Here is a 24,106-nt window from a genome sequence, read left to right as displayed (position 1 = left end):
AGTAGTAGTAGGAAAAAATGAGAGTCTGTTAAATTTTGCAACAGGCAAAAGTTTGAAATGACTGTACCACACTGGTACAAGGTTTTGATATTCTTAAAATTATTCACTCTCTTTGTAATGTAGGTCACATTATTCAACATTGAGTAATACATGTGGAATTGTAGTATTAAATGGAAAGAAATTCACGGACTTTTAGAGGAAGAAAAATCTCAGTATGGACATTTTGGAAAGGTGTTTATTTAGTAAAAGATGTTTTGCTAGGTTTGGGTCTTTTGCACTTGGAAATAAATGCCTTGCCATGCTCATCTAATAACTTTTAAAAAACATTTCTTTCCTGATTTTCTTTTGAAAGATGAAAGTGTAGTCTAGTTAATACTCCATTGAGACATCCAGTAAATCAGGAGTCAGTAGAAAGCAGGTTGAGAATATTATAAAGGTGACACTTGATTAGGCTTTCCATTTCTGGGCAAAGATTGACTTTGGGGTACTCAGGTTTCCAAGGGTCTCAAGTCACTCACTCGTGAAAAAAAATTTTCGTGTCTATTTTTAAAAAATGTAAAGCCTACTATACAGTTGTGTAATAGTACTTTAGAGTTGCCAAAGCACTTTCTCATTAGTTATCTCATGTGATATTTCACAACAACCTTGTGAGATAGAGCAAGTAGCAATATAGATAACTATGTGATCCTTTTTCCAGTGGAAGTAAGAATTATGTGTAAGCCCAATAAGTGCAGTAAAATTTAGAAATGATTGCTTTTAAAAATAAAATGTGTACAAGTGTAAATGTGAGAAAATGAAAACTAACATTTACACAGCTAGTAACTTGCAGATCTAGTTAGCCCAGGTATTTTTTTTTTTTTAACAACTTCACTGGGCTATAATTTACATGCAGTGAAATTGAGCCATTCTAAGAGCACAGTTCTGTGAATTTTGTTATATGTACACAGTTTTGTACTCACTACCCCAGTGAAGTTTTAGAATACTTCCATCCCCAGAAAGTTCCCTTAAGCCTCTTTGCAGTCCATTCTTAAACGTTTTATTGTCACTCAAGGCAGTCCCTTATCTGCTCTAATGACAAGAGGTTTGACTTTTCTAAAATTTCCTATAAATGTGATCATATTGTTTATAGCCTTTTCTGTCTGGCTTGTTTTAAATCAGAATGATGATTTTGAGATTCATCTAAGTTGCACTTATCAGTAGTTCTTTCTATTTTGTTGCTGAGTAGTATTCCATTGTATGGATGTACCAAAATATGTTTATCCATTCACTACCAACTGGCAAACATTTGGGTTGTTTCCAGATTTGGGCTGTGATGAACAATGCTGCTATGAACATTTGTGTACAAATCTTTATGCAGACATATGTTTTCATATCTCTTGGATGGTTACCTAGCAGTGGGATTGCTGGGTCACATGCTAGGTATACGCTTAACTTTTTAAAAACTTGGGGTGCCTGGGTCGCTTGGTTAGTTGGTCGTCCAACTCTCGATCTTGGCTCAGGTCATGGTCTCAGGGTCATGAGATCCAGCCCTGCATCCATCTCTGTCCCAACAGCGTGGAGCTTCTCTGTCCTTTCTCTCTCTGCCGCTCCCCCACTCGTGCCTATGCACTCTCTCTCTCTCGAAATAAATAAGTGACCTTCAAAAAGGAAAGAAATTTTTTTTAAAAATTGCTAAACTTTTCTGAAGTAATTGTACCATTTTGTTTTCCCACCGGCAGTGTGTGAAGGTTACAGTTACTCTATCCTCTCCAAAAGCTGATATTGCTGGTCTTTCAAAGTTTTTTTTTTTTTTTTGTATTGTAAAAAACACCAACAATATTTACCGTGTTGAGCATTTTTGAGTCTTTCTGATTATAGCCATTTTAGTGGATGTAGTGGAATCTTATTGTGGTTTTGATTTGCATTTCCCTAATAACAAATGATGTAACTCAGGTTTTAGAGTAGATTAAAATTTCATTCCAGTATATCATGCTTTCCTTTCTAGAATCCTTTTTTGGTTTTGTTTTGTTTTAGTCAGCTTAAGTTGTTAAATCTGACTTGGACACTGTTAGCCATTGGCAACTAACCATAGGTCAGCGTCTAAGAGTCAGTTTCTAGAGTTAACAATATACAAGGCACAGTGGTAATAAGTCACAGTAGGGCTCTAGGATAGGAGAAACTTGTGATATGAAGCTTTAGGAGCCTTAAAATATTGTGTGCTTATCTAAGCTTCTTGAGCCGGAGATGAGTGTGAAAAATATCCACAGGGATATTATTTCAGTGATTTGTAGAATTAAAACAATAACTTGTTTCATAGTTTGGAGAATTTGGGGAAGAAGTTTCTTTTAGGAAAATGAATAGTTTTATGTTTTCTCCATCACACCACTTTGCAATGGAAGAATTAAGTGTAAGTCCAATAACTATAGTGCATATGAAATGATTGCTTTAATTTAAAAATAAAATTTCTGGGAAGAAGTCTACTTTGGAGAAGAAGTTTGTTTCAGAGCTAAATGTCTGTAGGACGTAATTAATGTTTAGTTAAAAAATTCTGTATTTTTGTTTTATTCTTAATACGTGAACTTTTGCTCTTCCTGTCTGTATCAGAAATTCTTACCCTGTTGTAACAATCTCTTAATTGTTCTTTTTTCTGTTCCTCTTGCCTTTCTCCAGACTATTCTCAATGCTTCATCCTTTACAAATGCTAATTCTGATTATGATCAGCATGCAAAGTGTTATAGAATTTAATATCTGCATTACAGAGTTATTTTAAGGATTCAAAGAGATAAGTCATGGTTAAGTACTTAATGCAGTGCTTATTAGCACATGACATTCAGAAACCAGAAGTTGTGCTATGATGATTCCATGTTTATGTGTAAAACCATTCTGTTTGGGCCCAAACTCCTTAAAGTGGCCGTATATTGTGTGGCTTTTGCAAAGTTTCTAGCCTTGACCTTGTTTTTAAATTAACTTAAGGTCATTTTTAAAAACATAGCCATTATTCTATTATTGTAGATATTTCTTAATATTATCTATTCTTAGGCTATATTAATATTTTCTTAGTTGTTTCAGTATGTCTTTTTCCAGTGGCTTTGTTTGGATTAGAATCTTAAAAGGGTCTGTATATTATATTTGCAGTTACGTTGCTTAAGTAATTTTGATTCTGTAACATCCCTCTCACCCTTTTAAAATAGGATTTGTTGCTGAAATTGGGTTATTTTTCCTTTAAAATTTCCCACATTCTTTATGTTTGCTTTCTTATGGGTTTCTTTAATTCAGTGCTTCCCAGCAATGTGTGTTTTAACCAGTTCCTTCCAGGTTATTCTCATGCTCAAGATTGAGGACCACTGCTTTAGCTTATTATCTATTTCCTGAGAACTGGTAGTTAGATACTTTATTAGATTCAGGTCCAGGTTTTTTTTTTTTTTTTAATAAAAATATACCATAGATGTTTTTCGTATACTTCCTTTCCATTAGAATTACATAGTGTCAAGTTGTCCCCCTTTTAGTGATGCTTAGATTGATGAGTAATTTCACATTGTATCAGCCTTGTTTTTCTATTATAAGATTCTCCTTTCCTTAATGGTTTTAGCATCTTTTGTTGATTATTGGCTGAATCCACTATCTTGTTAGGAATTGTGAAATGGTGATATCCTGATTCTTTAATTCTTCCCACATTTATTTCCTGGAAGAGATTTCTCTTACCACCTATTTGGCTACGCTTTGCTATAGGAAAGGTAACATATATTTGATTGTTTGCCTTTATCATTTGTCAGAATAATTTATAATGAATTGTTCGGTGAAAGTTTTCACTTTAATTTTCATTTTTTGTCATCACAAGCTTCTGGATTTTGATGTATTTTAATTCCTTATAGTCCAAATTGTCCCGTATTTGGCCCATAGAAGACTTTTCAAGTTGACTTCTGTGCCCTTGTGCCATGATCTTTTTAATCTTTGATAATTTCTGCTTTCCTTTGGCCTTTTCTTAATCCCCTCTCCCTCTTCTATGATTTTATCACCTTGGACATGTTTTAGATTCTCTGATGTGCTATGCTGTCCTATTCTCTGTTCTTGACATAGTCGTGTATATCTTTTTTGATTGGCATTTTTTTAGTGATCATCTGGACTTATCCTAATTGTCCTTCCTCCGGGAAGCTTTTTCTGATTTCTCCCAGACTGATTTGTGTTTCGCTGCAGTTTTCTCCCATAGCTTAATGCATTTCCTACTGTGATATCTGTTAAAATTGTCATTATGTGTCCATATCTCTCTTTTTTGCTTGCTTGTGTTCTCTTCCAACTTCAAGGTGGATTTAGAGTTAGAACCCTGTAGAGCCGCCTGTTGGATTGTTTGTGGGAAACAGATACCTAGGTTTCTGCCTGGAGCCTTTAGATTGGTGCCATTTTTTGAGGGAGAAGATACAAGATTGTAGAAGCATGTTTTGACTAGTGTATCAGCAGCAACTTTCCCCCCTTGTTCTGTATCATAAGGCATGATTTATATTCATCACAGCTCTTTTTACAACTTACCATCCATCTCCCCCAAGTTCACATTGTTGTGCCAATATACAGCACAGTGCCTGAACATATGCTTAGTAAATATATGTAGAATGTATGTATGAAATAATTTCAAAGGCAGAGGGAGAGTCAAAAGTTCTATTTTGGACATTTGGTCTAGTTTTACTTGCCACTGAGATATCCACTTCGAGATGTCCAGTTGACAGTTCAATGAAGTAAATCGAGAATTCATGGCAGAGGTTGATTCACAATAGAGTTGTGACTGGAGATAGGAATTTGGGTTTATGGTCAATATTAAAACTAAGGGGAGGGATGAGATCATCTAGGAAAAGGTGTAGATTGGGTATTGGAAAGAACAGGGCTTTGGTCTGAAGAAATTTTAAAAGTACAGATGTAGGAGAAGAAAGTCTTTTCTACAGAAGAAAATGGCACGAGAAACCATGGGAAAGCCAGGGGTGTGTGGTGTTAGGAAAGCTCCAAGGGGGACATGTTTGAAAAAGGATGGTATGATGAACTCTTTTGTATGCTGGTTGCTGACAGGTCTTGTGAGATGACAAAGAGAAAAGTATCTATTGGATTTGTCATGTTGGAGATAATTAGTGACCTTAATTTTTTTTTTTTTTTTGAGATGAGCATGTTTAGGGGAGAAAGATAGATGTGGAGTAAATGAGGTGAAAAATGGCTTCACTGCTAACGCTTTTTATTTTTGTAGGCGAAACCTTCTTTAATGCTTTGTTATTTTTTCACTTTCAGTATTCTGATTTTGTGTCACATTTTAAGCTTCTGAAGTTCTTAAGCTGGCTTTTTAATGTCAATATTTGTAAGAATTGCATTTGAGAAATTTTGGTTTTTTTCACTGTGCTTTCTAAATATTTGCTGCATTTACAAGGGCTTTTGTTATTTAAAAAATACCACTTTTCCATAAATCGTACCTTTTAATTCTATATTAGAAATAGTGGAAAGTTTTAATATTCTTTACAGAGAATCCTGTGGGATCATACTTTTCTTATTAAAGCGAGAAGCTGAGAATTGTAAGTAATTACATGTTAATGCTCTTTGGCAGTAATATTTGGTCCTAAGAGTCTAACTTTGCAGAGAATTGCAAACATATTTTATTGTTAACTTGTTTTGCTTTTCTGTCTCTAAGTAGTAGTATTAGATTTATTTTTCAGAACCATGTTTACTAAAGGAAAATAGGTGATTGAAATACAGCTTCAGTATTCAGATTGTAAAACTTGGACCTCAAAGGGACATTTTAAGATAGAGGTGTAGGAAGATCCTGAATTCACCTTTTCTCACTGGACACAGCAAATCTATAGCTACATTTAAAATAACTTCCTCTGAAAAAAAAACAAAAAAAAAGGGGTGCCTGGGTGGCGCAGTCGGTTGAGTGTCCGACTTCAGCCAGGTCACGATCTCGCGGTCCGTGAGTTCGAGCCCCGCGTCAGGCTCTGGGCTGATGGCTCAGAGCCTGGAGCCTGTTTCCGATTCTGTGTCTCCCTCTCTCTCTGCCCCTCCCCCGTTCATGCTCTGTCTCTCTCTGTCCCAAAAATAAATAAACGTTGAAAAAAAAATAAAATAAAATAACTTCCTCTGGAAAAGTTCTGAAAACCAGACAAACAGTTCTTCCACGGCAAAGAACAAAAGGGCCACATTGAGATGAGTAGGAGAGGCAGAGCTAACACTCTTGCCAGAAATCCCGGCCCTGACCTTACACTGACCTGCAATCAGGAGGGATCTTAAAAATCTTTCCCCTGAGGAGCAAGTGTTTTGTGCTCCACATCAGGTACCCCAACCCTTGGATTCTGCACTATAGAAACAAGTCCCCAAAGTGTAAGACCAGTGGAGACTATGTCCAGGCGAACCATTGAACTGTAGGAAATGGAGAACCTCCTCTTAAAGGTCTTTAGGCAGACTCATTCACCCTAGGAGCTAGCAAAAAATGAGCAGATTGAAAAGCACCTGGACCATATGTGAAGGAGAAAGTCTTAGTCTTTATTCTTAAAGGGACTGCCAGAAGGGCAGGAATCTGTTGGTACTCTCTCTGGCCACAGAATTGCTGGTGGGTGCTATTTTTGTCATCTCAGTCTCTCTTGTAAATGCCAGCATTTGTGAGCACCACTTTGGCAATGTCCTAACCTGTTAGTGCAGGTGGGTGTGCTCCACCCCCCATGTGCCATATCACAGTCAGCCTGCAAGCATCTCACACCCCCTGAGCTGCAGCTGCACTCTAGCTGGCTGGGCAAGTACCCTGCACCTCTGTGCCACAGCCATCTGGGTAAGTACACCCCACTCCCCACATTGTAGCTGCAGCTTTGTCATATCCAGATGTTGTATTCAGCCCACATGGGGGGTGCCCGTTAAGTGCCTAGCTCTGGTTGCCGGGTGGAAGGGGGATTGAGCTTCTGGGCCCCACATGTCATTTCTTACAAAAGGCCATTTCTTTAAGACTGTGAGAGGTAGCTATTTCACCTAATGTGAAGAATTAGAATTGGGTAAAATGAATAGATAGAAAAATATGTTCTAGACAAAAGAACAAGACAGAATTTCAGAAAAAGACTTTACTGAGGTGGAGGTAAGTAATCTACTTGATAAAGAGTTCAAAGTAATGGTTATAAATATGATCACTAAACTCAAAAGGGAAATGAATGAACACAGTGAAAACTTCAAAAAATATACAAAATATATTTTGTATAACATACACAAAATTTGCAAAAAATATACAAAGAAAGGAGCAAAAAGAAGTCACAGAGTTGAAGAATACAGAAACTGAACTGGAAAATATATTAGAGGAGTTTATCATCAAACTGGATGAAGCAGAAGAATGGATCAGTGTGCTAGAAGACAAAGCAACGAAAAGTTACCTAGACAGCAGCAAAAAGAATTTTTAAAAGTGAAGATGCCTTAAGGGAACTTTGCAACAACATCAAGCAGAATAACATCCACGTTATAGGGACCCTAGAAGGAGAGAGAGAAAGGAGCAGAACAATTGCTTGAAGAAATAATGGCTGAAAACTTCCTCATTCTGGGTTAGGAAACAGACACTCAGGCCCAGGAATCCCAGAGAATTCTAAATAAGATAAAGAGATCACACCGAAACACATTATAATTAAAATGTCAAAAGTTAAAGAGAGACTTAAAAGCAGCAAGAGAAAAACAATGCTTTCTATACGAGGGAAACCCCATAGTACTAGAGGCAGATTTTTCAGCAGAAACTTTCTAGGCTAGAAGAGCATGGTGTGACCTATTCAAAGTACTGAAAGGAGAAAACCTGCAATTAAGAATTCACTACCTAGCAAGGTTATCTTTAAAAAATTTTTTTTTAAATGTTTATTTATTTTGAGGGAGAGAGAGAATGCGAGCAGGGGAGGAGCAGAGAGAGAGGGAGATACAGAATCTGAAGAAGGCTCCAGGCTCTGAGCTGTCAGCACAGAGCCCGATGTGGGGCTTGAACTCACGAATCGCGAGATCATGACCTGAGTTGAAGTCGGATGCTTAACTGACTGAGTCACCCAGATGCCCCAAGGTTATATTTTAGAATAGGATTTTTCCCAATAAGCAAAAGCTGATAGAGTTCATTACCAGCAACCAGCTTTATAAGAAATGCTGAAGGGATTTCTTTAAGGGGAAAATAAATGGCTAATTAATTATGATAAAAATTAATGATAAACATAGTAAAGCTAAAATCTCATTGGAAAATATAAATATATAGTAAAGGTAGTGGCTTAATCACATAAAACTAGTATGAATATCAAGAGATGAAACTAAGACTACAATAACTTACTCAGGGATACATAAAATAAAAATGTGTAAGCTGCAATATCAAAAACATAAAACATTGTGGAAGAATAAAAATGTACATTTTTGGAATATATTCAAATGTAAGTTACTATCAACTCAAAATAGACTGTTGTATAGAGGATGTTATATGAGAACTTCATGGTAACCACAAAGCAAAACCTTGTAGTAAACGTATAAAAGAAAATGAGAAAGGAATCTAAACATAACAATAAGAAATTATCAAGAAAGTTACCAAGAGTGAAGAAAAAAAGAGAAGAACAGAGAGGAATTACAAAAACAACCATAAAACAGTTAATGGCAATAAATACACACCTATCAATAATTACTTTAAGTGTAAATGGAATAATTTACCAACCCAAAGACATAGAGTGGCTCAGAGGATTTTAAAAAAGACTTATCTGTATGCTGCCTATAAGAGACTCACTCCAGAATAAGGACACACAGAGACTGAAAATAGAGGGATGGAAAAAGATATTCCATGCAAATGGAGATGAAAACAAAGCTGATGTAGTTGTCCTTCTATCAAAACGGACTTGAAAACAAAGAATGTAATAAAAGACAGAAGCAATGCATAATGATAAAGTGGTTAATTTAGCAAGAAGATACAGCATTTATAAACATATATGTGCTTGGCATAGAAGCACTAAAATATATAAAGCACATATTGAAAGACTTGATGAGAGAAATTGACCACAGAATAATAGTAGGCAACATTAATACCCCGTTTATGTCAATGGATAGATAATCTAGACGATACTGATAAGGAAACATTGGTTTTAAATGATATGTTAGACCAGATGGACTTAATAGATATATAGAGAGAACATGCCATCCAAAAGTTGCAGAATACACATTCTTGTCAAGTCCACATGAAACATTTTCCAGGATAGATCACATTAGGTCCCAGAACAACTCCGAATAAGTTCAAGAAAATTGAAAGCATATAAGCATTTTTTCAACCACAGTAATATAAAACCAGAAATCAATTACAAGAAGAAAAATGGAAAAACCATAAAAATGTGATTGAGGAAATCAAAGGAGAAATAAAAGAATATCTAGAGACAAATGAAAACCGAAATACGATATACCAAAATCTTTGGGATGCAACAGAAGTGGTTATAGAAGGGAATTTCATAACAATAAAGACCTGCCTCAAGAAACATGAAAAATCTCAAACAATCTAACTTTACATGTAAAGGAAATAGAAAAAAAAGAACAAGTGATACCCAAGTAAGTAGAAGGAAGGAAATAATAAAGATCTGAGTGGGTATCAATGAGGTGGAGACAAAAAGACAATAGAAAAGATCAGTGATGCTAAGAACTGGTTCTTTGGAAAGATAAAAATGACAAACATTTAGCTAGACTTCCTAAGAGAAAAAGATGGCTCACATGAATGAAATCAGAAATGAGAGAGAAGTTACAACTGATATTACAGAATGCAAAAAATCAGAAAAAAACTACTGTGAACAATTATACATCAATAAATTGAACAACCTAGAAGAGATGGATAAATCCCTAGAAGCTTACAATCTTCCACTTGGATCCTTGGGCTGTTTCCATATCTTGGCTATTGCAAATAATGCTGCCATAAACAGGGGTGCACGTATCCCTTTGAATTAATATTTTTGTATTCTTTGGGTAAATAACCAGTAGTGCAGTTGTTGGATCATAGGGTAGTTCTATTTTTAACTTTTTGAGGAACCTCCACTCTTTTCCAGAGTGGCTGAACCAGTTTGCATTCCCCAAAACAGTGCAGCAGAGTTCCCCTTTCTCAGCATCATGGCCAACACCTATTGTTTCTTGTGTTGTTGATGTTAGTCATATGACAGGTATGAGGTGATATCTTACTGTTGTTTTGATGTGCATTTCCCTAATGATGAATGATGTTGAGCATCTTTTCATGTGTCTGTTGGCCATCTGTATGTCTCCTTTGGAGAAATGTCTTTTCATGTCTTCTACCTATTTTAAGTTGGATTATTGGTTTTTTGGGTGTTAAGTTTTATAAGTTCTTTATATATATATTTTGGATGCTAACCCTTTATCAGATATGTCATTTGCAAATATCTTCTTGCATTCTATCAGTTGCCTTTTAGGTTTGCTGATTGTTTCCTTAGCTGTTGATTGTTTTGTTGATTGTTTTATTTTTTAAATTATTTTTAATGTTTATTTTTGAGAGAGAGGGAGAGAGTGCAAGCATGAGCAGGGGAGAGGCAGAGAGGGACACAGCATCTCAAGTGGGCTCTGCACTGACAGCAGTGAGCCTGGTGTGGGGCTTGAACTCACGAACTGCAAGATTCTAAACCTGACCTCTAAACCCAGGTGAATAAAAGTGGTGAGAGTGGACCTCCTTGTCTTCTTCCTGAACTTAGAGGAAAAGCTATTTTTCCCTTATTAAGGATGATGGTAACTCTGGGTTTTTTATAGATGGTCTTTATTATGTTGAGGTATGTTTCCTCTAAACCTGTTTTGTTGAGAGGTTTTTTTTTTTTTTTTTTTTTTATCACGAATGGATGTTGTACTTCGTCAACTGGTTTTTCTGCATCTATTGTAATGATCATGTGGCTTTTATCTTATCTCCTGTTGATGTGATGTATCACACTCATTGATTTGTGAATATTGAAACACACTTGCAACCCCTTGACTGTGGTGATTTTTAAAATGAATTGTTTAATTTGGTTTGCTGGTGTTTTACTGAGAATTTTTGCATCTATGTTCATTAGGGATATTGGCCTGTAGTTCTCCTTTTTAGTGGTATCTTTTATCTGGTTTTGGTATCAGGGTAATGCTGACCTCAGAATGAATTTGGAAGTTTTCCTTCTTCTTCTAATTTTTGAAAGAGTTTAAGAAGAATAGGTGTTGGCTCTTTTTTATAGCCGTCTAGTCCTGGACTTTTGTTTGTTGGGATTTTTTGTATTACTGACTCAGTTTCTTTTCTGGTCATTGGTTGGTTCAATTTTCTGTTTCCTCCTGTTTAAGTTTTTTTTTTTTTTTAATTTTTTTTTTTCAACGTTTATTTATTTTTGGGACAGAGAGAGACAGAGCATGAACGGGGGAGGGGCAGAGAGAGAGGGAGACACAGAATCGGAAACAGGCTCCAGGCTCTGAGCCATCAGCCCAGAGCCCGACGTGGGGCTCGAACTCACAGACCGCGAGATCGTGACCTGGCTGAAGTCGGACGCTTAACCGACTGCGCCACCCAGGCGCCCCCTCCTGTTTAAGTTTTGATAGTTTGTATGTTTTTACCTTTTTCTTCTAGGTCATCCAATTTGTTGGCATATAGTTTTCCATAATATTCTCTGTTTGTTTTTCTACGGTGTTGGTTATTTCTTCTCTCTCATTTGTGATTTTATTTGAGCCCTTACTCTTTTTCTTGAAAAGTTTGGCTGGAGCTTTATTAATTTTATTGATTTTTTTTTTCCCAAAGAACCAGCTCCTGGTTTCACTGATCTGTTGTATTGTTATTTTAGTTTCTGTGTGATTTATTTTTGCTCTCATCTTTATTATTTTCTTCATTCTGCTGGTTTTAGGTTTTTTTGTTGTTCTTTTTCTAGTTTGTTGAGGTATAAGGTTAAGCTGTGTGTTTGAAATTTTTCTTGCTTCTTAAGGTAGGCCTGTATTGTATAAAATTCCCTCTTAGAACCACTTTTGCTGCATCCTAGAGGTTTTGGACTGTTGTGTCTTCATTTTTGTTTCCATATTTTTTTTTATTTCTTCTTTGTTGACTCATTCATTGTTTAGTAGCATGTTATTTAACCTTCATGTGTTTGTGATCTTTCTAGTTTTTTTCTTGTGGTTGACTTCTAGTTTCATAGCATTATGGCCAGACAATATGCATGGTATGATTTCAGTCCTCTTTAATTTGTTGAGGTTTGTTTTGTGGGCTAATATGTGATCTGTTCTGGAGAATGTTCTGTGTGTGTTTGAATAGAATGTGTATTATGCTGTTTTGCAATGGAATGTTCTGAATATATTTGTTAAATTCATCTGTTCCTGTGTGTCATTCAGAGCCATTGTTTACTTGTTGATGTTCTGTTTAGATAATCTGTCTATTAATGTAAGCAGGGTGTTAAAGTCCTCTAGCATTATTGTATTATTATCAACTAGTTCCTTTATTTTATTTATTTTTTATTCGCTGTTTTATGTATTTAGGTGCTCCTCTGTTGGTTGAGTGCATTAATATTTACAGTTGTTAGATCTTCTTGTTGGATTATCTTCTTTATTATTATATAGTGTCCTTTTTTGTCTCTTGTTACTGTCTTTGTTTTGAAGTCTATTTTGTTTGATATAAGCCTTGTTACTCTGGTTTCCCTTTGATACATATTTCCATGATAGATGTTTCTCCATACCCTCACTTTAAATCTGCAGGTGTATATAGTCTAAAATGGGTCTTTTGTAGGCAGCATATAGATGGGTCTTCTTTTTTTTAATCCATTTTATCACCGTGTGTCTTTTGAGGGGAGCATTTAGTCCGTTTACATTCAAAATAATTATTGCTAGTTATGCATTTATTGCCATATTATTGCTTATTTTGTGGTTTCTGTAGATTTTTTTCATTTCTTGTCTTTATTTCATGGTTTTTTGATTTTTAAGTGATATATTTTGATTGTTTTCATTTTATTCTTTGCATATTTATTAGTGGTTTTTGACAAATGGTTGCTGTTAGTTTTTTATATAACCTCTAATGCATATAGCAGTCTATATAATAAGTTGACGGTCATTTAAGTTTGAACCCATTCTTTCCTTTTCTCCCCATGTTTTAAGAGTATGTTATTGTATTTTTTTTTTTATGTTTATTTACTTTTGAGAGACAGAGAGAGAGCGCTAGCAGGGGAGGGGCAGAGAGAGAGAGGGAGACACAGAATCTGAAACAGATTCCAGGCTCTGAGCTGTCAGCACAGAGCCTGATATGGCGCTTGAACTCAGGAATGGCAAGATCATGACCTGAGCTGAAGTTGGATGCTTAACCAATTGAGCCACTCAGGTGCTCTTGTTATTGTATTAAAAAAAATTTTTTTTTTTACATTTATTCATTTTTCTTGAGGGAGGGATGGAGGGAGGGATAGGAAGAGAGAGAGAGAGAGAGAGAGAGAAAGAGAGAGGATGAGTGGGGTAGGGGCAGAGAGCAAGGGAGAGAGAATTCCAAGCAGGCTCCATGCTGTCAGTGAAGAGTCTGACACGGGGCTTGAACTTATTTATGAAACATGAGATCGTGACCTGAGCTGAGATCAAGAGTCAGATGCCCAACTGACTGAGCCACCCAGGTGCCCCATATTATATTTTATATCCTTTTTTTTAATGAGTTCCTTGACTGATATTTTTTTTTTACAGAAAGAGTAATTCATTTTTACTACTTTTGTGTTTTCTACTTCTATATTGTCACTTTTGGTCTCTTTTCCATTGAAAGAGTCCCTTTTAATATTTCTTGCAGAGCTGGTTTGGTGGTCATGAACTCCTTTGGTTGTTGTTTGAGAAATCTCTCTCTTATTTTATTCTGAATGAAAGCCTTGCTGGCTAGAGTAGCTTTGGTTGCAGATTTTTCCCATTCAGCATATTGAATATATCATGCCACTCCCTTCTGGCTTGTTAAATTTCTGTTGAGAAGTTTCCTCCTAGCCCCATGGGTTTTCCCTTGTAAGTTAAGGCCTCTTGTCTTGTGGATTTAAAATTTTTTTCTTTATCACTATATTTTGCAAATTTAATTGTAACATGCCTTGGTATGGGTCTGTTTTTGTTGATCCTGTTGGGGGGTTCTCTGTGACGCCTTGATCTGGCTATGTTTCCTTCCCCAGATTATAGCTCTTCTTTAAATAAATTTTCTGTCACCTCCTTTCTCTTTTTCTGGAACTTCTCCTATAACATGAATGTTATTACATGTGGTGGTGTCAACTGAGTTCCCTAAGTCTGTTCTCATTTTGCACAGTTTTTTTCTGTCACTTTTGTTCACCTTGATTACTTTCCATTACCTTGTCTCCTAGGTCACTTATTTATTCTTCTGCTTCTTCTATCCTCCTCTTGATTTCATCAAGCGTGTTTCTCATTTCATTGATTGTGCCTTCTCTCCTGTGTTGTTTTTTTATATCTGTGTTAAGAGTCTCACTCATTTCTTGAATTCTTTTCTGGAGTCCAGTGAGTATTCTTATGATCATTGTTTTCAATTCTTTATCAGGCATGTTACTTATATCTCTTACTCTTAGATCGCTCACTGTGACCTTGTTCTGTTCTTTCATTTGGGATACATTTCTCTGTCTCCTTATTTTGTCTGCATCTCTGTGTTAAAGAAAGTCAGCTGTGTCTTCTCCTCTTGAAAGTAGTGACTTTATGAAGAAAAGGTCCTGGAATGCCCAGCAGTGCAGTGTCTCTTCTTTATCAGAACCTGGCTTTCAGGAGAGTATCCTAAGTGTGTTGCTTATTCCCTGCTTTTGTGCCTGAGTCACATTTCCTTTCATTGCAGTCTCTGCACTGACTCTGGCTATTGTGGGCTGTACTTTTTCTCTGTGGTGTCATTGGGACTCAGGCAGGTCAGCTCTGGGGTGGCATGCATGTGAGGGAACTTGGGAGCAGGGCGACAGTGTTAGCACAATTTGCAGCAGGCTACTAGTCCTGTGCTGGACCCTCTGAAGTACTGAGGTGTCTGGGCCCTGTGTGCCAGAGTGGCCAGGGGAATGTGCCTGTGTGACACACAAGAAAGTGGCTGAGGGTGAACAGCTGGGTGCAGTGGGATGGATGCACACAGTGCATGGTGACAGCTGTGCACTAGGCCTGCTGGATGGGGTGCCCCTTCAGCTTTAACAAAATTTGTCCTGAGCCCAAGGCTGAGGCCAGTAGGCTTGGAGTGGGCAAATTCTCCTTAGAACTTGTGAGCATGGTACGCTGCTAGCAGGTTAGGTAGCAAGTGTCTGTGCAGCCCTGCTTCTCGCGTATGTCTCTGTGATTATACTGTGGGCCGGGAGAGGAAAATGGCACCTGCCACCTCTCTCATTTTCAGAGAAGTCCCCCAACACACTCAGAAATAATTGTGAAGAGATCTGTGCCCTCTTTGCCCAGTGTTGTGTAAATTGCCATTTCTTTGGTTGTTGTTGTTGCTGTTGCCTCTCTGTGTAGGCTGCTGTCTCTTTCAGGGTGATGACTGGGCTATCACTTGACTTTTGGGCTCACTCAGTGCTGAGTCAGCTGACCTCCAAAGCTCCAGGTTCTTAGCCTTACTGGTTCTTACTAACTCACTGAGTTCAGCTCCTCTGACTTTTAAAGCCAGGCATTATGGGGATTAGTTTTTCCTGTGTGCGCTCCCTGGTGCGAGGGCCAGTTTCTCTGCCCTCTGTGCTCGTGCAGCTCCCTGCCTCCTGTGGGCATCCTCCCTCCACCTTCCTGACCTTCTTACTTTCAGATGCACTTGCTTCTCTATATTTAGTTGTGGAGTTTGTTCTGTCAGTCTTCAGGTGCTGTCTGGTTTATTGACTTGGATGTGGATGATATCTAGTTGAAAACGTGGAAGGGGCTCAGCTCAGGGTCCTCTTACTCTACCATATTCCCATGCCCCCTTTCTATTTCATAAGGTTCTATTATGTTTTGAGAATAAAGATATTAACTAAAGTATGAAGTATGCATGGTAAAATTTCAAGGCTACACATCTAAATGAATAAAAGTAGAGTAATTTCCAAATTATTAGAGTGAAAATAGAATATAGAAAGAGAACTAAAAAGAATGTAAGAAGGGGTACGAAAAAGAACATAAGTTACAGAACAAGTACAAAGCAATAGAATCATGTAGTAGAAATAAATTCCAGCACATTATAAAAACCACATTAAGTGAAAGCAGACTAAATAATGCAGAGAAGACAAAAATTTGTTGGACTGGAAAAAATAATATCTATCTGTATCTGCTGCTTAAAGAGCATATATTCAAGATATACAAATATAGAAAGATTGAAAGCAAAAAAAAACCCAAAAAAATACTGAGACAACAAAAAGAAAGCTGATAACTGCAGTCACATCAGTTAAAATAGACATGAAAATTATTAATGATAAATGTAATGATAAAAGGTTAACTCACCAAGAAGAGTATTTTTGGAAATACATGAAGCAGAAATGTCCAGGAGAAATGGACACATCTACTATAGTAGGTGATTTTTTTATTTTTATTTTTTTGTGTGTGTGAGAGAGAGAGTGGGGGGGGTGGAGAGAGAAAGCATGAGCAGGGGATGGGCAAAGAGAGGCACAAAATCAGTATAGAGCCTGATTAAGGGCTCGAACTCATGAACTGTGAGATCATGACCTGAGCTGAAGTCGGGTGCTTAACCGACTGAGCCACCCAGGAGCCCCATGGTAGGTGACTTTTAAACATATCTCTTCTAGTTATTGAAGGTCTAGCCACTCTAGACCTTCTTGGCCTCTCTAGAAGTAGCAAAAAAAGGTTAAGAATAAAAAAGATTCTGGCGGCGCCTGGCTGGCTCTGTGAGTGGAGCATGGACTCGTGATCTTGCGGTTGTGAGTTCAAGCCCACTTTGGGTGTAGAGATTACTTAAAAATAAAATCTTAAAAACAAAAAGATTTTGAAAACAAAATCAGCATGAAACTAGCAATTAGAGGAAACACATTTTTTCCCCTGACATTCATAGAGCAGTTAGGGAAACAACTTATGAGTCAGGGAAAAGAAAACCTAAATGGAAATTTAAAGTAACTAGAATTGAATTATAATAAATACCATATTACAAATCTTGGATGTACCTAAAGCTTCAATGACAGTAATTTATAATGTTTACATAAGAGAAGAAGGAACGGTTCAAAGTATGACTTGAGTGTTCTACTTAAGGAGTTAGAAAGGAGAAAACAGAATAAACTTGAAAAAGAAATAATACAGACAACAAAAGGAAATCAAAGGCATCAAAATTGGCAAAGATGAAGTCAAGCTTTCACTTTTTGCAGATGACATGGTATTATACATGGGAAACCCGATAGACTGCACCAAAAGTCTACTAGAACTGATACATGAATTCAGCGAAATCGCAGGATACAAAATCAATGTACAGAAATCAGTTGCATTCTTATACACTAATAATGAAGCAACAGAAAGACAAATAAAGAAACTGATCCCATTCACAATGGCACCAAGAATCATAAAATAACCTAGGAATAAACCTAACCAAAGATGCAAAAGATCTGTATGCTGAAAACTATAGAAAGCTGATGAATGAAATTGAGGGAGATATAAAGAAATGGAAAAAACATTCCATGCTCATGGATTGGAAGAATAAATATTGTTAAAATGTCAATACTCCCAAAGCTATCTACACATTCAATGCAATCCCCGTCAAAATTGCACCAGCATTCTTCTCGAAGCTAGAACAAGCAATCCTAAAATTTGTATGGAACCACAAAAGGCCCCGAATAGCCAAAGTAATATTGAAGAAGAAGACCAAAGCGGGAGACATCACAATCCCAGACTTTAGCCTCTACTACAAAGCTGTAATCATCAAGACAGCCTGGTATTGGCACAAAAACAGACACATAGATCAGTGGAATCGAATAGAGACTCCAGAATTGGACCCACAAAAGTATGGCCAACTCATTGACAAAGCAGGAAAGAATATCCAATGGAAAAAAGACAGTCTCTTTAACAAATGGTGCTGGGAGAACTGGACAGCAACATGCAGAAGAATGAAACTAGACCACTTTCTTACACCATTCACAAAAATAAACTCAAAATGGATAAAGGACCTGAATGTGAGACAGGAAACCATCAAAACCCTGGAGGAGAAAGCAGGAAAAGACCTCTCTGACCTCAGCCGCAGCAATTTCTTACTTGACACATCTCTAAAGGCAAGGGAATTAAAAGCAAAAATGAGCTATTGGGACCTCATGAAGATAAAAAGCTTCAGCACTGCAATGGAAACAATCAACAAAACTAAAAGGCAAACGACAGCATGGAAAAAGATATTTGCAAATGACATATTGGACAAAGGACTAGTATCCAAAATCTATAAAGAACTCACCAAACTCCACACCTGAAAAACAAATAATCCAGTGAAGAAATGGGCAGAAAACATGAATAGACACTTCTCTAAGGAAGACATCCAGATGTCCAACAGGCACATGAAAAGATGCTGAACGTCACTCCTCATCAGGGAAATACAAATCAAAACCACACTCAGATACCACATCATGCCGGTTAGAGTGGCTAAAATGAACAAATGAGGAGACCATAGATGCTGGCGAGGATATGGAGAAATGGGAACCCTCTTGCATTGTTGGTGGGAATGCATACTGGTGCAGCCACTCTGGAAAACAGTTTGGAGGTTCCTCAAAAAATTAAAAATAGATCTACCATATGACCCAGCAGTATCACTGCTAGGAATTTACCTAAGGGATATAGGAGTGCTGATGCATAGGGGCACTTGTACCCCAATGTTTATAGCAGCACTTTCAACAGTAGCCAAATTATGGAAAGAACCTAAATGTCCATCAACTGATGAATGGATAATGAAATTGTGGTTAACGAAATTCACAATGGAATACTACGTGGCAATGAGAAAGAATGAAATATGGCCTTTTGTAGCAACGTGGATGGAACTGGAGAGTGTTATGCTAAGTGAAATCAGTCATACAGAGAAAGACAGATACCATATGTTTTCACTCCTATGTGGATCCTGAGAAACTTAACAGAAGACCATGGGGGAGGGGAAGGGAAAAAGAAGTTAGGGAGGGAGCCAAACCATAAGAGACTTGTAAAAACTGAGAACTGAGGGTTGATGGGGGGTGGAAGGGAGGGGAGAGTGGGTGATGGGTATTGAGGAGGGCACCTGTTGGGCTGAGCACTGGGTGTTGTATGGAAACCAATTTGACAATAAATTTCATATTAAAAAAATAATAAAAATTAAAAAAATTAAAAAATATAAGAGCCCCAAAATTAATGAACTAGAAAATGAATGTGCAAGAGAAAATGAAACTTAGTTTTTTGAAATAGGCAAAACCTGCTAAAAATAATAAAAATAAACAAGCCATAGATAACTAATCTAAGAATAAGAAATGGAATCTATCTATAGATAGATTGAAGTTGAAAAGGTAAGAGAATGTTAGCAAAATATTTATGTAGTGCTTTATGATGTTTCAGGAATTGTTTTAAGGACTTCAGATATATTACTTCATTTAATTGTAAAAACAGCTTTATGAGGTAGGTGACATTACCCTCCTTTTATAGATGAGAAAACTGAAACACCAAGGTATTAGATAACTTGCTCAAAACCTAATAGGTTTTGAGAGAGAATTAAGAACCCAGACCCTGAAACCTCATTGTTCTTTGTTGTTTGGTGGTAGTACCTGTGCCAAGTAATTAAATCTCGGTGTCTGCATTTCATTATCTGTTAAATGTAACTAATACTTCACTAGTTCATTGGAAAGATTGAATGAGTTAGGATATGTAAGGCAATTTCAACAGTGTCTGCTCATTGAATTATATGTGTTATTTTAATTATTAAAGGAGGAAGACTACATAATTAGTCAGCAGATGCAGACTTATTTCATAAAATTCAACTTCCATTTATGATACACACTCTTAGCAAACTAAGAACAGAATTCACTAATCTGGGTAACTTTTGGTTGGTGAGGGTATCTGCTGATTCCACAGCCAGAATATTTGGGGCAAGAACAGTGTAAGCGGATTGGCATTAGTTTGGCAATGGCCAAAAGTTGGATGGTACCAAATATTAACAAGAATGTGGAGCAGTAAGAATCCCTGTATAGTATACATTGGTACAAAACAACTTTGGAAAACAATCTGGCATTATTTAGTGAGGTAGAAAATACTCACTTTATGACCTAGCAATTCCATTCTGTGGCATATTTGTTTACTCCTCACCAAATTTCATACACCCTTCCGTATTTCACAGTTCTTGTAGGCATACAACGCCATGTGACTCTTGTGGCAAATTTGGTGTAAATACTATTTACTTGTATTGTTTCTGGCCTGAAGGTTGAAGGATAGTGTGAGTTCTTCATGCTGTTATCTGCCATGGAAATAGCCCATATTCCTAACTCTACCTGTTGGAAGGAAGCTTCTTTAGAGAGCCAAGAGATGGATATATACTGGAATGTTAATAGGAACTGGAATGGTAAAATTTCTGGGATGTAGTGTAGAAGCTGTAGAGTAGGAGAGTTATTGTTTCTAGAGTCACAGACCCGTCAAGTGGCTGTAATAATGATTTTGCAGGTAAGCAATTTCTTCTTTTCAGATTAATTGGCTGGGAGCCTATCATTAGAGCTTTGAATTTATATTTACTTTTCTGGTTTTGTAATTAAGATGTAGAAATTTAGTTTCTGTAAATTTTTTTTAAAGTTCATTTATTTTGAGAGACAGAGAGCATGCGAGCAGGGGAGGAGCAAAGAGAGTGAGAGAGAGGATCCTAAGCAGGATCTGTGCTGTCAGCACAGAGCCTGATGTGGCGCTGGAAAACACCAACCATGAGATCACAACCAGAGCCAAAATGAAGAGCTGAATAGATGCTTAACTGACTTAGCCACTCAGGTGCTCCAGAAATTTAGTTTCTAACTTTTAATTTAGTTTTATAATTTTTTTTCTAGTTTTTTCGTATTGTTTTGTTTTACTTTTATATTGGATTTTTGGGAGCCAGCATGGCTTACAAAAATGGAAACTACCCAAAGCATGATAACACTGTATCAGTATAGTTTTCCACTATATTTACATTATAATGTGTTTTCTATACTTTGCCTTGATATGCTTGCATTAAAATATCTTATATTTAGATGATGTTCAAATTCAATCTTATGTATAGTAGGAAGTAGTTTTCAACTATAGCTATTCATTAAAACCATTAGGGAAGCTTTAAAAAAATTCTGATGAGGGGTGCCTGAGTGGTTCAGTTGGTTTAGCGTTCACCTCTTGATCTCAGCTCAGGCAGGTCATGATCTCAGTTTGTGAGATCAGGCCCCTTATTGGGCTCTGCACTGACAGTACAGAGCCTTCTTGGGATTCTCTCTCTCCCTCTGTCTCTGTCCCTCCCTCACTTGTGTGCACACAAGGTCTCTTTCTTTCAAAATAAATAAATAAACTTAAAAAAATAAATGCATAAAAAATACATAAAAAGATTCTGATGTTAAGGCCCTCCTCCGTACCAGTTTTATGACTCTAATATGTAGCTCTGGGGTTGAGGATCATTGAACAAGAAAAAAAGATGAAGAAGAAAAGTGGATGTCATTGGCTGGATACTCCAGGGATATAGGGCCTAGTGATGATACCATACATTTTAGAAAAACTACCAAAAAAAAAAAAATTGATCACATCTCTATAAGTATATTAGACTTACTTAAAATTTTTTTAAGTTTATTTATTTTGAGAGAGAGAGAGAGAGAGTAAGTGGGGGAGGGGGTGAGAGAGAGGGAGGCAGAGAATCCCAAACAGGCTCCACACTGTTAGTGTGGAGCCCGATGCCAGGCTTGAACTCACGAAACTATGGGATCATGACCTGAGTTGAAACCAAGAATTGGACACTTAATCTATTGAGCCACCCAGGCACCCCACATTAGACTTCTATAATTGGTAAAATCCATACTGTAGAGTAATTCCACATTTAAGTAATGCTACCATTTTAGAAAATTAGGATTTTTTTTTCTTTTAAAACTGAGTAAATACTTTTTGGTGCTGGCAACCTTTTCAGTGAATTAGCCACTTTGATGTTTTATTTATTCTTAAAATTTTAATTTTTATATCAACTTTATTGAAATATGACATTCAATTAAATGCATCCTTTTAACTATATATGTGTTAGTCATGCCTTTTTTTGGTCTGTATTTTCTAGTGTTTTGACATGTGGAGCTTTCTTGATCCTGGAGAGACTGACCTTTCCAGGGTTACCTAATTCTTAGAGATAGCAAAGGATTCCCCTGTTAACAGTGCATCTTTCATGTGTGAACCAACCAGTTCAGAGCCTGCTCCAACCACCTCCTTTACTGAGCTGTCATACTCTTGCTCTAATTACCCCAGGTCTAGGTACCAGCCAACTAGGGGGTTGTTCTTACACTGTGGAGACCCCTGTAATTATTGAGACTAGTCAGTCTTATGTTTAGCTTGCTTATCACATCTGGCCCATTTTTTTCTCTGGTGAAAACCACAGTAAAGATTTTTGCCACATTTTTCTCTTTCCCCTGCCTCCTTATTGCCCTGGTGCTTCCCATGTGGCCTGATGTGGTGTGACATGCTTCCTGTTTCTAGGGAACTGTGGGTATAAACTTCTTCCTTCCTAACAGTTTTTTTCCATGTCTTTGTCTTGCAATACCTGATTAAAACAAATCCTGGGTTCATTTTAAGACAGTATGGTTCGTGGGGCGCCTGGGTGGCTCGTTCGGTTAATTGTGTGACTCTTGACTTCTGCTCATGATCTCACTGTTCGTGACTTCAAGCTCCATGTTGGACTCCACACTGACAGCATGGAGCCTGGTTAGGATTCTTTCTCTCCCTTTCTTTCTGCCCCTCCCCTATACTCTCTCTCTCTAATAAACTTAAAAAAGTCATCTTTATAAAAAAAATAAAATGTTATGTTTCTGAGTTTTGACAAATATATGCACCTTTGTAACAACTATTATAATCAAGATATAGAACTTTGTGGGGCTGCCTGGTTGGCCCAGTTGGTTAAGCATCCAACTTTGGCTCAGGTCATGATCTCTCAGTTTGTGGGTTTGAGCCCCATGTCAGGTTGTGTGCTGACAGCTCAGAGCCTGGAGCTTGCTTCGGGTTCTGTGTCTCCCTCTCTCCCTGCTCCTCCCCTGCTTGTGCTCTGTCTTTCTCTCTCTCTCTCTCTCAAAAATAAATAAACATTAAAAAAAATAGTGAACTTCGTGTCACTCCCAAAAGTTCTCTTATATCCCTTTATAGTCAGTAACCAACCCCCCCAACTCCCGTGACCCCCCCTCCCCCCAATTTCTGATCTACTTTCTGTCACCATAGATTAATTTTCCCCATTCTAAAATTTCATGTTAATAAAATTCTACAATATGTGCTTTTTTTGTTTCTGGATTCTTTTATTCAGCAGAATGTTTCTTAGATTTATCCTGTGTTTCTGCTTACTTCAGTAGCTCATTGATTTTTATTGAAGATGAGTATTCCATTATACTGATATAATAAAATTTGTCCATATAGAAGTTGATGAATATTTGGATTATTTTCACTTTGAGGGAATATTATATATAAAGCTCCTATGAACATTGATGTATGAGTCTTTGTCTGAATGTGTTTTTATTTCTGTTGGGTAGATGTCTAGAAGTAGAATTGCTGGGTTATAAGCAAGTGTATGCTTAACTTTATAAGAAACTGCCAAACTGTGTTCCAAAATGGTTGCACCATTTTACTTGCTCACCACCAGTATATGATAATTCCAGTTATCACCAACACTTAGTCCTTTTTCTGTTTTCTTTTCAAATTTTTATTTAAATTCTGGTTAGTTAACATACAGTGCACTATTGGTTTCAGGAGTAGAGTTCACGGATTCATCACTTCCATACAACACCCAGTGCTCATCACAACAGGTGCCCTCCTTAGTACCCATCATCCCTCTAGCCCATCTCTCACTCACTTCCCTCTATAGTTTGTTCTCTATCATTAAGAGTCACTTGTGATTTGTTTCCCTCCCTTTCCTGCCCCCCGCCATCACCTTGCCATATGTTCATCTGTTTTGTTTCTTAAATTCCACATAGGAGTGAAATCCTGTGGTATTTGTCCTTCTCTGACTGACTTACTTTGCTTAGCATAATACATTCTAGCTCCATCGACATCACTGCAAATGTGGTATCAGTCTTACGATTTTAATAAT

General features: G+C 37.1%; 1 protein-coding gene across 3 annotated transcripts in view; it reads left to right on the top strand.

Annotated features, from left to right (window-relative positions):
• The window catches only part of FNIP1 (folliculin interacting protein 1), a 146,961-nt gene that overhangs the window by 1,191 nt on the left and 121,664 nt on the right, over positions 1 to 24,106 (top strand). The gene's annotated exons all lie outside the window — the stretch shown is intronic.

Source organism: Felis catus, chromosome A1 (genome assembly GCF_018350175.1).
Source record: "Felis catus isolate Fca126 chromosome A1, F.catus_Fca126_mat1.0, whole genome shotgun sequence".
NCBI classification, from domain to species: Eukaryota; Metazoa; Chordata; class Mammalia; order Carnivora; family Felidae; genus Felis; species Felis catus.
The sequence above is the reverse complement of the archived record's forward strand: the minus strand, read 5'-3'. Positions and strand labels throughout refer to the sequence as shown.